The following is a 12771-nucleotide window of genomic DNA, read 5'->3' on the forward strand; positions in this document are numbered from 1 at the left end:
CTGGCACAATTGAACTTCACCACCTCCTGCTTCCCAAACGAAAAATACAACACAGACAACCTCGAGGTGCAATCTGATGCACTTTTAGACAGAACAAAAGTCTTACAGCTCCCGGAATGCCCCAGCCAGAATGGCTGGTTCATAGAATCATAGAATAGTAGGGTTGGAAGGGGCCTACAAGGCCATCGAGTCCAACCCCCTGCTCAGTGCAGGAATCCAAGTCAGAGCATCCCTGACAGATGGCTGTCCAGACTCGTCTTGAATGCCTCCAGTGTGGGAGTGTAGCAGCTATATCGGGGGTCAGACTAAGTAGCCTCATGCAGTATCATGCTTCATGTTCTTGCTGAGCTCTTGCTCTCTGAAATATATGTTTGTAAGCTGATGAGATGCAGGAATCTCTTAACTTGTCAACAAAGGATAAGGTCATAGTGATATGTTCTCTGCTGTTCTCTGCTGTTCTCTGCTTATCATGGCTACCCTATAACCCATTTCTTGTATTATAACAATGGTGCTAAGAGAAGAAATGTTGAGGACTGCAACCCCACATGGGAGGGAGAGGAGGAGCCATTTCCTATGTGTCACAATATCTATAAAAACAATGTGCTGATGTAAATCGGGGCTTTTGGCTCTTTGGAAGTGATTCCAGCCTTAAGCCTGCGCGTTAAATAAAGAAGAACTCTTTTTCCTTCACTCCATGGTCTCTCTGACTCTGAGTTCTGCAACAGGAGAGCCCACCACCTCCCTGGGTAATTGGTTGGGGGCTGGGGTTGGGGACTGTTGGGAGGTGTAGGACTTTTTCTGTCTAAATATGTCTAGTATTGCACCTTCAATGTAGTAAGTTCACAAGGCCAAGTTCCATCTCAAGAGCCCGGGTGAACAAATATGTTTTAACACAATTCAAGATCAATCCAAGAGCAACCCCATAACTTTAGTTGAAGTGTTGGCAGAAAAATGTGCTTGCATTTCTCCATAGACTGCAATCCTAAATGTTCTTACCTTGAAAAAGGTTCTCACCCATACATCAAATCCATAAAACATAGAATTGCTGTCATGGAAATAAAAAAAGGTCAAAATGGACCTCTTAACTTCAAATGCTCGCACTGACTGACCAATGCAGTAGACAGTGCGGCTATAAACAGTCTTCTGTCATGTAAGGTGAGAAAAGAGTTTACTGGTGGCAGTGGTAGTCCTCATGCTACACTTTGAGGGAAGTTAAGCAAAGCTGAGCAAATAAAAACCACAACTAGGAAAGGAAGGAGAGACACACATCCAATTTTACTATCGGAAGGAGCTGCCTAGGAATGCCTGTCTCAATGCAGAAGCTAACTTGAGTGAATGAATAATCTAGCTCTTACATGGCCTGAATTTATTTGTGGCATTTATACCCTGCCTTTTTTCCTCTTGCAAGGAACCCAAGACCGCTTACATTATCCTCCTCTTCTCCATTTTATCCTCACAACAACAACAACCCTGTGAGGTGGGTTGGGCTGAGAGTCTGTGACTGACCCAAAGTCACCCAGTGAGCTTCCATGGCCAAGTGGGGACTAGAACCCGGCTCCTAGTCCAACACTCTTGCCACTACACCACACTGGCTCTCCACACCACACTTGCCCCCTTCTGCACCATCCTTTTACCTCCTAAGGTAGGCCTGGTCCTTTGATTTTAAGAGCAGAGGGGAGAGCCAGTGTGGTATAGTGGTTAGGGTGTTGGACTTGGAGTCAGAAGATCTGCATTCTAGTCTCCAGTTGGCCATGGAAGCTCCCTGGGTGACTTTGGGCCAGTCACAGGCTCTCAGCCCAACCTACCTCACCGGGTTGTTGTTGTGAGAATAAAATGGAGAGGAGGAGGATTATGCATGATACCTTGGGTTCCTTAAGTCAGAAAAGAAGATAGGATATGAATGTAATACATCGGTAAATAAATTACTCTTATGACAGTTCATCTGAAAATATATTGCCATTTTATTATATTTCATTTTATTTTGGACAAGAAAATAACATTATTTGGGGACATCCAATTATCCCCTGAACACACCAACCCAGATTTTACTTTTTATTTTGACCTCTTCAGCTGTGGTTCACTACCCTTCTGGTCAACCACCATTATTTTGGATCCTGTTAGAGCTTTCTCCCCCTCACAACAAGATCCCAACCTATCAGAGATCTTATTATTAATCTGTGTAAGTCACTCTGGGAGCCATTTTTGCCTGAAGAGTGGGGTCAAAGTGCTGTAAGTAAGTAAGTAAGTAAGTAAGTAAGTAAGTAAATGCTGCTGATAGTAGGAGAAAGGTTTTACCTAGGAGGTGGCAGCACTATTGAGTTAGGGCTGAGCAGTAGATCAGGCTTAGAATCAAGTATCTTGTTTTGGGAACTTACTTATTTTTTCCCCATTTATATAATAGATTTATTTACTGCTGTCCATATTTAAAGCTATATCTAAGAACATCTATATCTAACGGTTGCACTTGGATGTCACTTTAAGCTACGGTGGCTTCATAAGCTACTCACAGTAGCTTATTTAGAAAATAAGCTACTGTTATCCCCAACACTATTAGCCAAATAAGCTACTGTGTGAGTAGCTTATTTTCCCTGCCCTCACCCCTCCTCCCTCTCAAGTCCTCCAGTTCTTCTGCCACATGGTATCCCAGCTTCCCTTGCATTGCAGTTTTCATAGAAAAGTGAGCAGTGGCAGTGTCATCATGGAGGGCTGTAAATGTGAATTCCGGGCCCGATTCAGAGTGCTGGTATGAACATTCAAAGCCCTTAACGGCTTGGGGCCAGGTTTTCTGAAGGATTGCCTCCTCCCATATGTGCCTGCCCAGACCTTAAGATCATCCTCAGTGGCCCTTCTCCGTGAGCCCCTGCCAAAGGAAGTGAGGGAGGTGGCTAGTAGGATGAGGGCTTTTTCTGCTGTGGCACCCCGGCTCTGGAATGAGCTACCTAGTGAGGTTGGCCTGGCACCTACATTGTATTCCTTCGAGCGCCAGGTGAAGACCTTTTTATTTTCCCAGGCATTTTAGCTTTTTAGCGTTGTAGACTTTTAGCTTGCTGTTTTAAATATGTATTTTAAACTCCTGCACTGCTGTTAGGTTTTATTGTGGTTGTATTGTTATATTGTGGTTTTAATGTTCTATATATTATAAATTATATTTTAAATTTAAGTCACTGGAAAAGACCCTGATGCTGGGAAAGACTGAAGGCAAAAGGAGAAGGGGACGGCAGAGGATGAGATGGCTAGATAGCATCACCGATGCAATGAAGATGGACTTGAGCACACTCCAGGAGGAAGCGCAGGACAGGAAGGCCTGGCGTGCTATGGTCCATGGGGTCATGAAGAGTCGGATACGACTGAATGACTGAACACACAATATTTTAAATTGTTTTATTGTGTGCCGTTTGGTTTTAATTTTTGTGAACCGCCAAGAGAGCTTCGGCTATTGGGCAGTATAGAAATGAAAAATAAATAAATAAATAAATAAATAAATAAATAAATAAAGTAGGGGGATCACGCAATCAGGGGATGCAGTTCTGTGCCACGCACATATGTTCCCTATTTTGCAGTTGCCGCTTCTTTTTCCTTTTTTCACAATAGCGATCATGGAGGCCTGTCATTTTGTGAAGTAGCACAGAGTTCATTCAAGGGGGCAATAGCGCATTCAGGCAAGGCCGTCATTGTACTGGGGAAGCCTGTAGTGTACTGCCTGACTTTGCTTTTTCACAGAGAAGTGGCCAGAAAAGGGAGGGGGTATAACTCCTTGGCAGTTTGCTGGAATGGGGCGAAATTGCACAGGTGGTGTGCCCTCATGGGGACACTCCAAAAGCTGTAGTGGATAACTGTGCAATTTTGCTTGTTCACGGAAAGTGCACATAAAAGGGGGGGGGAGAGGCAGGGTGGGGATCTATATCACCCTGACAGTTCTCTGGACAGGGGAAAAATTCCACATTTGGGTATACCTCACAAGGAGTCTCCACATGCTGTACTGGATAACTGCACAATTTTGCTTGTTCATTTAAGAGTGAGCAGTTTCCCCCCTATTCCCCTGTTTTCCCCTATTCCACAGCTGCTTCTTTGTTTTCCCTTTCCACTTTTGAACATCTGCACCTTTGCATATCTGCACAGTAGCAATCTGGGAGCTTTTCCTGTACTTTTTCTTTCTTCTAGTCAGAAATGCACAAATGCACATTTGCCCGTTTTCACAGTAGCAATCATTGAGGTCTGCCATTGTGCGACTTCACTGTAGCATGATAGTGTAATGGAGAGATCAGGGGAGCTGTCATCGCCAGAGGGAGAGCCTGTCAGTGCATTCCTCAGGTGTAGCAGGGTCATGCGATAAGAGATCAGGGAAGGCTGAACTGTAATGCAGATGTCCAGAACAGAAAGAAATGGGGAGGGGAGTGATGGGTCCTTGACCCTTTGCTGGCATGGGGCAAAATTGCATTTCCCAAGTTGTGCAGTTTCAAAGTAGCAATCAGGGAAGTCTGTCATTGTGTGACTTCGCTGTAGTAGGGTAGTGCAATAATGTGAGGCTGTTATTGTACTAGGGGAAATCTGTCATTTTATGACTGTCGCACAGTATCAGGGAAAGTTGTGCTTGTTTGGCCGCGGTTGTCCCTGGGTTGCTTGTCAGATCTCAGCAAAAGGGCTCTGCAGGCTGGAGCAGAATGGGCTCAGCAGTTTTGCCTGCTTTTGCCAGCCACCTCTGTAGGCAATTGGAATAAGCCACGGTAAGCACCAGACGACAGGATAACCCATGTTCGGTTACATAGCCCTTATTGCAGACCATGGGTTAAGAGAGTGGGTTATTTCAGCCAAATAAGCCATTGTTGATTACACCATTCTCGACAGATGACACGACAACCAACGATGGCTTTTTTAACCCACTGTGGGTTATTGTGACATCTGAACCCAGTCAATATGTTGCTCAGCAGTGCTGACAAGGTTATGAAATAAATGTATTTCTCCCAAATGTTGTAATATGGAATGGAAGGCCAACCCAGTCTTTCTCCCATTCTCTTGATATAATTTTAGGATGATTATTTATGCTGTATTGGATTGTAACATTGCCAATGTTATAGGTATAATTTTTAAGCAGAATGGGATTTGAAGTTTCTGTGTAATGGAGTTTAAATTTAATTTCTTTAAATAATTCTTTATATTTCTTTCATTTTTTTTCTTCCTTCTTCTTCTTGTTTCCTCTTTCTTTCTCATTATTGCTGGGTCCTCTTAAGAATGCTGTATTGTTGGGAAATTGTAGTAATTGATTAGGTTGTTGGTACTGTTTATTTCATTTATAAAGTTAAAAAATAGAATAAAAAGTATTTTCAAAAAAGAAAAGAAAAAGCTGTCTCATCCTGTCTATTTCCTCAACCACAAAACCACAGTGTCCCATACTATTCATAGTGCAACATTATTCAATGTATTAAAAGTGAGCCATGCACATACATTTCTTGATGGCAGGAGACTGCACAATATTCATTTCATTTATTACACTTCTCTGCTGCCAAAGTTCTGTTGCTCTTTTCTCACGTGCATCTTTTAATATTTCTACATTCTTTCCTGTCATGCAGGTGTTGCATTGCAGTTTGTTAGATGTTTATTTCCATTTTCCAATACAATGCAATCCCTAAGCCATCCTCCCTCCTGCCCCCTGCCCCCATTCTCCCATCGTTCAGTTCCCCTCTTCCTTCTTCATGTAGTCCCGAATTTAAAAAGTAACAGGGTTGTATATATATATCATAAAAGCCATTAATCAAAATTGGTTAAATAACTGCAAAGAAAAAGTATAAAAGAAAATAAAAGAGCTGTGTCATCCACCAGCCAGCACCCACTCCTATTGCCAGGATCATTCCCTGGGAGAAACTGCTGGTTTGGGGTGATGCATTGGACAGTGCATCTGGCTGATCCAGAAGACAAGCCTTTAACTAGTACGATCAGAAAGCTTACATGTTTATGTCACAAGAACTATGGGTTCAAGTGCAAACATTAAAACACCTCTGTAAAGCAAAACAAAAACAAGTTTATTGAGTACATTAAGCATATGATTCACATTTACGCATTTTGCCTAAAGCATAACATTGTGACACCCCCACCCCTCGGGGAATCTATCCTTTCTATCTGCCACCACCCCTTCCACTCTCTGGGTGGCTGACATAAGAACATAAGAAGGGTCCTGCTGGATCAGGCCCAGGGTCCATGTTCAATTGTTTAATAGGTTTTTAGATGTTTAAAATATTTATTGTTTTATATGCTTTAAATTGATTTTATCTGTGTAGATCTTAATGATATAGGGTGGGATAGAAATGTTTTAAATGAATGAATGGGTGAGTGAATGAATGAATGAATGACTGAATATAAATCCTGTTCCAAAAATGAGTACTTTTGTGAGGTTATGCAATTTCCCCTCTTTGCATATTTTGTCTCTCAGTTTTCTCCTTCTGTAGTATGGCTGCAAATTAAGCAAATTGTGGCTAAAAAATTGTGCAAATTATGCAAAGAGGACCTGCAGGTTCTGCAAATTTCTTCTTACAAAAGAAAGGGGGAAAACCGAGAATAATTCCTGGATTGGGAGGGGGGGAAGCCAGCAGCTTGGCTCACAAGTGCAAGCTGAGCCAGGTGGACAGCAGGGATCCATCAGGCCCCCAAAGGGCTAGAGTTTCAAAGGACGGACATCCCTATCTTTTGCCCAAGTTCAGGTTGCAGCATCCATGGGGAAAATGCAGTCCTTGCTTTGACTTAGGTGACAGGCACCTCCGATGATCCACGTTGAGACAAAGTGTCCTCCACCAAATTGCCATTTCCAGGGATGTCTTTTCCAATGTCCATCTGGTACTCCTGCAGTCTCCAGGTCCATCTCTGCAGCATAGCATTGGTGTTCCTCATGGACTGAAGCCAGGTCAATGCATGATGATGTCAGCAGGGTGAACCTTCTTCCCTAGACGTACACACGCAGCTTCACCAATTCCCACATGATCATCAAGCACTCCCTCTACACTGATTTTATTTATTTATTTATTTATTTATTTATTTCATTTATATCTCACCTCTTTTCCTCCTTAAGGAACCCAAGGTGGTATACATAATCATCCTCCTCCTTTATTTGATTGTCGCAACAACAACCCTGTGAGGTGGGTTGAGCTGAGAGTCTGTGACTGGCCCGAAGTCACCCAGTGAGCTCACCCCACGGCTGAGTGGGGACTAGAACTCAGTTCTCCTGACTCCCAGTCCAACACTCTAGCCACTACACCACACTGGCTCTCTGATGAGTAATTTCTGTCTTGCTGGGATAACTATTATTAGGTGAGATAGGCGACAGGATGCTTCACACTTTCTCTCTCCTGTAGCAACATAGTTCCAAGTCCTACATCTGATGCATCTCTAGCAACTAGGAAGGGCTTGCTGCTCAGGGCCTGCATCAATTGGTTAAAGGCTTCTTGACAGGCCAAAGTTCCTTTAACCTGAGCTGGTTTGTCTTTCTTAGTCAGGTCATGTAAGGAGGTGCCCAAGTCACCAAATCTGGATATGAATCTTCTGTAATAGCTTGCCATCCCTATGTATTCTCTGACTTGACTTTTGGTTTGGGGAATAGGCCAGGATGTAACCACCTCCACTTTACTCCACAGTAGGGTCATTTTCCCATTCCCCACATGGTGACCTAGGTATATCACTTCAGGCAGTCCAAACCTACACTTTGTAATTTTTATCATCAGTCCTGTTTTGCCCCGAATACATTCCTGAGAACCTTAATCTGTTCAAAATGTGCACTTTTCTAGTTTGAAACCACCACCACCCAACAACAACAGCAACAACAACAAGAAAAACAAATCAAAAACTAAAATGGGACTGAGCCCAAATAACTTAGAATCATAGAATAGTAGAGTTGGAAGGGGCCTACAAGGCTATCAAGTCAAACTCCCTGATCAATGCAGGAATCCAAGTCAGAGCATCCCTGACGCGTGGCTGTCCAGCCTTGTGTTTCGAGGCTATTTTTCCAGAATTAACTTCAAAGTTAATTCTGTAAAAAAAAATAAAAATGCTGGTGGTGGCGCTCATGCTCTACAACTGAGCCAAATAGCTGAGGGTAGAAGCCTTAACTAGGAGAGAAAGTAGGGAGGGAAATTAATGTTACAACAGGAAGCAGGTGTCTAGGAACTCCTCCCCTGAGGGAATAGACACTTTTAATAGATAAAGAAACAAACCATTAAATAGATTTCATGTTTCTACTGCCAGCGGTTCCTTTTCTGAACCATTGACACTCTTTTCAAGATTGCCTTGATCCTGTACTCTTCATGGAAAACTCACCTTAAAAAATCATAAGGACTTATACTGAAGAAGCCATTGGTTCATCTATACTGGCATTGTGCAATGGGAAAGAAAGAAAGAAAGAAAGAAAGAAAGAAAGAAAGAAAGAAAGAAAGAGGCTCACCAGCATCTCAACCCGAGTTTTCCCCCCCACACACACCCTGAATTTGGCATCTTTTTAAATAGGATTGAAGCTGGGTACTTCTGAATTTAACACACGTCATCCATCCCTGAGTTAAGGCTGCTGAACAAATTAGAGCTGTTCAGAACATCCCGTGCCACACACATAATTCACGCATGGAGGTGGCATTGAGACTACACCTCCTGGAAATGATAATGAGACTTTACATTCATATTTCACTCTTGGCCCAATGTATTTAATTTTATTAGCTACTTTTGCAGAAGCATGGAGGGAAAAATACAAGTGTGACAGCCATGGCACACAGTTTCTTTCATCCAACTTAAAGAAATACACAGAGAGGAGATTCAGACTAATTTGAGCTCAGGCTGATTACTTATACAGGCAGCAGAAATGCTGCCATGCAAATTACTTCATAGTGTCACCTCATTTAAATGGAAGTAGTCACAGGTGAAGGATTCAATAGTCAGGGTTCTTGCTAAAACACACTTGCCCTTCAAGTCTCACAATTTATTCCCAGACAGCAAAGGCATGGATCTGAAACTGTTGATTGCCATCCTAATGATCTTCCCTGCATGTAAGAAGTCCGCCTCCCACCGGCTCCTCCAGTGCAGATGACATCATGGTTCCTGTAGTACCCTTTTCATACAGGCACTTTCTGATGTCTCTCTAATCTTCATCCAGGTGTTTCTTCACAGACTCCTCTGGAGACTGGTGGTGGTCTGAAAAGGCCATCAGACCCTGGGAAAAGTACTGGAGTGGGTTGGAGATATCTGGAACCATGGAAGAACTCACTATAACACTGCTGTCCAAAATCATATTGGTATCACAAGAGACACTTACAAAAGCCAGGTGTTCTTGCACCTCAGTGGTCTGAAGCCCAAAAGACACTGCCATACATGACTATGCAAGTAGGGATGTCATCATGTCAGAGAATTCTACCACGGATCTCGGTGAGGCCAAATGCCAATGCATTTGGCCCCCCGAAATCCATGGCGGAATGAAGCCCCCCCCAACCCACAAAAGGCACGTGAAACGGAGCACCTACCTGCTGCCATCCGCGCTGATTTGCGAATGGCAGCCGCCCTGCAGCTGCCATTCGCTTCTTCATCATAGCCAAGATAGGCTATGTAAATACTTCCATAGCCTATCATGCACGGCTAATGCAGGGATGCCTTTTGCATCCCTGTGGAGGCCGTGATAGGCTAGGTAAGTATTTGCGTAGCCTATCACGACAAGCTAAAAAAAAACAAACAGCGTACGCAAATAGCGTAGTGGGCGCTATTTGCGTTCCTTCCCCCTGCCCGCTGTAATAGCTTACATAAATATTTATGTAGGCTAAAACAGCGGGGGGGGGGGGGAGGAACGCAAATGGTGCCCACAACACTATTTGTGTTCCCCTTTTTTTGCCATAATAGCTTACATAAATATTTACGTAGGCTAAAAAAGCGGAAAAAAAGGGAACGCAAATGGCAGCTGCTGTAGCCGCTGCCATTTGCGTACGCTGTTTTTTTGTTTTTTGTTTCCTGCAGGCTGCCCTGCATTATAAGTGCATTATACGTAAACATTTACGTAGCTTATCACGGCTGACTGCAGGGACACAAACGGCAGTGGCTACGGCCGCCACCATTTGCGTCCCTGCTAGCCAGCGGCCAGATGTCCGGCCGCTGGCGGAGCTGGCCAGCAGCTCTGCAGAATCCCTGCGGAGCGGAGCCGGCTGGCCAGGATTCCAGGGGAGGAGGGACGGAGCACCTCCCCCTCCAGCCAGAATTTCAGGGGGAGGGACGGAGCACCTCCCCCCCAGCATCAGCATAATCTGCGAACAGGTAAGTGACTTTCATACATCCCTAATTTTAAGGCAAATCTGACAAACATATACACAGCACATTTGCTTTTTGGTTGGCAAAAAATATATCTGGCGGGGGGCATTAGCTTTGTGGTCTCCAACTGCTGACCCCTAGTATAGATGTTCAAATAATGCGTGAATAATTTTAGTGCCTTTAATGCAGACTCAAATAAAATACAAGAAGTAGAGGCAGATGGGAGGGTTGGTAAAATCTTTCCTATGCTGGCCCATTCCATCAGGCTACATTATTTGAGTGATAAGAGTCTGGGCTGCAGTGTCTATTATTGAAATCAAAACCCTTAAAAGTTTAAAAAAAGCCAATAGATAACAGTGTGTCTGGTATGTGTGTGTGTGTGTGTGTGTGTGTGTGTGTGTCACATTTTGATTCTACAATGCAACATTTAAGCTCTGTAGTTTGATTCCGCAGTTCTGCTGGTCTGGGCAAGATGGAGGTCAGGAGTGGACTTAAGTTTTTGCCTTTGGTCCCTCCCTTTTTATCCTCTGTTTAGGAACATAGGGACACAGAAAGCTGCCTTTCTTGCTGTAGTATTCACACTGAGTGGTAGTGGCTCTCCAGGGTTCCAGGCAGGAGTTTCTCAACCCCTACCTGGAGATGTGAATGATTAAACCTGGGACCTTCTACATGCAAGGCATGTGTTCTGCCTCTGAGCTATGGTCCCATCAACACATCATGATATGGAGCTATCTAGATAAGCATACTAGTGCTGTGCCAAAAGTCCATTTGCCTGCTTGTGAAAAGGGTGGTGGTGGCTTTTGAGAGGGTATATCCTCACCACATCCTGTGGTCTCAATCCTCACACTGTGCCAGAGGACCACAAGGTCAGTTCCTTGAAGATCTCATGATAACACAATTTAGAGTACATCTTGTCCTACTATATGAGTCTCCAGAAACAGTTCTGAGGGGTCTCTTCTTATGATGAAGAGCATGTGTCTTTATGTTGGGCAATATGCAAATAGAGCTGATGCTTTCCTCTATAATCTCCCTCCATCTGCCCAAGCTGTTTTTGGAAGATCAGCCTAGACGTCTCTTGTTTCAAGAGGAAGCACACCAGCAATCTCCTTTGAAACATCTCCGACTTATGAGAAAATGACATTTTGGCTCCATTGGATAGTCGGCCTAGCAGTCTGGGAAGGTATTTTATTCCCTACAAAAAATGTTCTTATTACTTCTAATATAAGTGTAATCAGACTTTTTTTTTGCTTTCTGGTGGCATGTATGGAATGAAAAAGAATCTGTCCATAATATTATGTGACCCAACGTAACTGTTCTTGTTTTGTGCTTGTACACTCTTCTTTCCAGGGGTCCATTCCCAGATTGTTCTGACCCAAGTGGGTACTGAACTGAAGAGGCCGGGAGAGTCGGTTCAACTGAAATGTGCCACTAGTGGATTTGTAGTGACTGACTACTGGATGAATTGGATAAGACAGAGGCCAGGGAAGGGGCTCGAATGGCTGGTGAGGTACTGGAAATCTTCAGCAACCAATTACTATTTGCCTGCCATCCAGGGACGCTTCACAGCTTCAAAGGACAGCTCCAATTTTTATTTGCAAATGAATAACCTCACTCCTGAGGACACTGCTGTGTATTACTGTGCAAGAGGCACAGTGAAAGAAAAACTACCAGCCAGCCATCAAAAACCCTTGTGATAAAGGAACTCTGGAAAATAGTGCCTGTTGGTAGCTTCCCAGCAACACACTGCTGACGGAATTGATGAGGAACATATACACTTGTCAGCAAAGCACTGAACTGCAAGAACACATATGGTGTTTCTTCTTATTCTGTCTCCCACCCTGAAGAACAGAGGAAGCAGATGGCCTATGAATGTCATCAGAGCATATCACCATCTGTGTCACAGGGAGATCACCATTCTCTATGACAAGGTTAAACTAGGGATGTCAGAGAATTCTGCCACGGATCTCAGTGAGGCCGAACGCCAGTGCATTCGGCCCCCCGAACTCTGTGGCGGAATGGCCTGCCACCCCTCGTCCCCCGCGGATCCCCCCCGGGACGAGACTTACCTGGGGCGGATGTTCCAGATGGCAGCGGCTCCAGTGGCGGCTTCAACGGCGGCAGCGGCTGGTCTTCCGACCGGCTTCCGCCACTGCCATTTGCAGTCTGTTGTTTGTTTGTTTTTTCCCCATTCGTGATAGGTTATGTAAAGACTTATGTAGCCTATCACGTCTGGGTTAAAAAAGAAAAGAAAAACATGTACGCAAGTGGCGGTGGCTATGGCTGCCGCCATTTGAGTTCCTTATTTTTGGCCATCTTAGTCTACGTAAATATTTATGTAGACTAAGACGGCGAAAATAAGGGGGAACGCAAATAGTGTAGCGGACGCTTTTTGTGTTCCCCCTTATTTTTGCTGTCTTAGTCTACGTAAATATTTACATAGACTAAGACGGCCAAAAATAAGGAACGCAAATGGTGGCGGCCGTAGCCGCCACCATTTGCGTACACTTTTTTTTT

Source organism: Heloderma suspectum, chromosome 6 (genome assembly GCF_057233095.1).
Source record: "Heloderma suspectum isolate Gila_16-S chromosome 6, 16-S_ref, whole genome shotgun sequence".
Lineage (NCBI taxonomy): Eukaryota > Metazoa > Chordata > Lepidosauria > Squamata > Helodermatidae > Heloderma > Heloderma suspectum.